Genomic DNA, 2,721 nt, shown 5'->3' with positions numbered 1-2,721 from the left:
GTGCCTGGCCAGCCTGGGTGAGGGGCTGATGGCTGTTAGCAGGCTGGCCACAGCCCCCAGCCACCCAAGCTCCCAGTGGAGGCTGGCTGGAAGCAAGTATCTGGAATTTATTTGTCTTCTATAGTTGAAACTTTATTGTCATGAGCATAGGCCACAGCTTGGCTTCCTCCATTGCCCGGGCAAACCAAGCCTCCTGCTTGCTCCAGTTCTGTTGCTGCCGACTGCCATCTTGGTTGGGTTAATTTGCATATAGTCGCTCTGATTGGCTGTTGGGCGTGGCTTGGGGAGTAGCGAAGGTATGGTCAATTAGCATCTTTGTCTTTTATTAGGTTAGATATAAAAGGCTAATATGCAAAGTGTCCCCTCAGGAGTTTGACCGGGAGACTGGGAGTTTGATTGCGCACTATGATGTGCACTGACTACCAGGGGGCAGCACGGAATGAAGAAAGGCCCCAGCCGGCAGCCAGAAGGCCCCGATTGGCCCTGATCACAGACTAGGCCTAAGGACCCTACCTGTGCATGAATTTCGTGCACCAGGCCTCTGGTGAATAATAAAATAGCAATAATGATGTACCTATCAATAATTACTTTAAATGTGAATGGATTAAATGCACCAATCAAAAGTCATAGGTTAGCTGAATGGACAAAAATACCAGATCCATACATATGTTGTCTTCCAGAGATCCCTTCAGATTGAAAGACACACACAGACTAAAGGAAAGGGATGGAAAAAGATATTTCATTGCAAATAGAAATTTTAAAACACTAAAGTAGCAATATTTATATCAGAGACTTTAAAACAACGGTTTAAAGATGAAGAAGTAGCTGCAGGTCCCAGAGCCAGTTCGGCCTGTTGACTGCCCAGAGTCCTTGGCCTGGAGCCCTGAGAAACTGAGAAGCCATGGACTGCCACAGCTTCCTGGTGGAGCCCATCAGCTGCCAGGCCTGGCACACGGACCGCATACAGATTGCCATTTGCCCCAACCACCCAGAGGTGCACACCTATGGGAAGGGCCAGGCCAAGTGGGTCAAGATGCACCAGCTCAGGCAGCACAACGGGCAGGTGACAGGCGTTGACTGGGCCCCCGGGAGTAACCGCCTTGTGAGCTGCGGCACAAACCGCAATGCGCATGTGTGGACTCTTCAGGGCCGCAGTGGATGCCCACCCTTGTCATCCTGCGGATCAACCTGGCTGCTGGCTGTGTGCGCTGGGCCCCCAATGAGAACAAGTTCGCTGTGGCAGCGGCTCCCGCATATCTCCATCTGCTATTTCGAGCAGGAAAACGCCTGGTGGGTGTGCAAGCACATCAAGAAGTCCGTTCGCTCCACCGTCCTCAGCGGGGACTGGCACCCCAACAGCGTGTTCCTGGCCACAGGCTCCTGCGACTTCAAGTGCCCGATCTTCTCAGCCTCTATAAAGGAAGTGGAGGAGTGGCCAGCACCCACCCATGGGGCTCCACCCTGCCATTCTGGGAGCTATTGTTTGAGTCCAGCAGTGGCTGCCTCTGGTTACACGGTGTCTTCTTTTCAGCCAGGGGCAGCCGCCTGGCCTGGGTCAGCCAAGACTGCACGATGTGCCTGGCTGATGCTGACAAGAAGGCAGTCGCGATCTGGCCTCTTAAAACGCTGTCACTGCTAGCCGTGACCTTCGTGACCTTCGTCACAGAAAACAGTCTGTTGGCTGCGGGCCTTGACTGCTTTCCGGTGCCTTTTACCTACGAGAGCGCCTAGGGGGCGCTGAGCTTCGGTGGGCGGCAGGAGGTGCCCAAACAAAGCTGGCAGCCGGCTTACCAGCTTGCGAGCCCTTCCAGAACCTCCGCAAGGGCGGCGTGGCTGGGGCGGGCCTAGACTCGCTGCACAAAAACAGAATCAGCCAGATCTCCGTGCTCCGCGGGAGGTGGGGGAGGGGGAGGCCGGCAAGTGCTTGCACTTCTGCACCACCGCGTGGGCATGGACAGGGGCATGAGCATCTGGGATGTCAGCCTTGACGGACTTCAAGATGAAATGGCCTGTGAGGAGAATGTTGGCCTCCTCCCAGCTGCTGGGGGAGGGGTCAGGGAAGCTAAGGCACACTTTGCTGAATATTTCTAGGGTACCATTTTGGGTCCCCACAGGGGAAAGAGAGGAGAGGAGGCCGGAAGCTTTTCTTACCTATTTGAAGGAACACGTGTCTTTTTCTTAAACAAATACTTTCATTTATTGTAAAAAAAATGTCCCCAACACACTCTGCTGGTCAAGAACTGCTTCAAAACGTGGAGGTAATAAAAATACAATTGTAGACATGAAAAATAAGTAAATAAACAAACAAACAAAGGTTGTAAAAAAGACAAAGAAGGACACTATATAATGATTTTAAAAAGTCAATCCAACCCACCTAAATATATAAAGCAAATATTGATGGACGTAAAGGGAAAATTGACAGTCAAATCGTCATAGTAGGGGCCTTTAACACCCCCAGTGGCATCAATGGATAAATCTTGCAGACAGAACCCTGGTCGGGTGGCTTAGTTTGAGCATCATCCTGTACTCCAAAAGATTGCAAGTTTGATTCCCAGTCAGGGCACATACCTAAGTTGCAAGTTCAATCCCTGGTGCTAATGACAGGCAAGCAATCAATGATTCTCATATTGGTGCTTCACTCTCTCGCTGTCTCTCTCTAAAATCAATAAAAAATAATATCCTCAGGTGGTGATTAAAAAAAAGTCTTCCAGACAGAGCATA

The 2,721-nt window shown here is 50.9% G+C and overlaps 1 pseudogene; it reads left to right on the top strand.

The window, feature by feature from the left end:
• The first annotated feature begins 901 nt into the window (after window positions 1–901).
• On the top strand, window positions 902–2,091 carry LOC102255188 (annotated as a pseudogene).
• The last annotated feature ends 630 nt before the right edge of the window (window positions 2,092–2,721 follow it).

The sequence above is a fragment of the Myotis brandtii genome, unplaced genomic scaffold (assembly GCF_000412655.1).
Source record: "Myotis brandtii unplaced genomic scaffold, ASM41265v1 scaffold300, whole genome shotgun sequence".
Classification (NCBI taxonomy): Eukaryota; Metazoa; Chordata; class Mammalia; order Chiroptera; family Vespertilionidae; genus Myotis; species Myotis brandtii.
The sequence above is the reverse complement of the archived record's forward strand: the minus strand, read 5'-3'. Positions and strand labels throughout refer to the sequence as shown.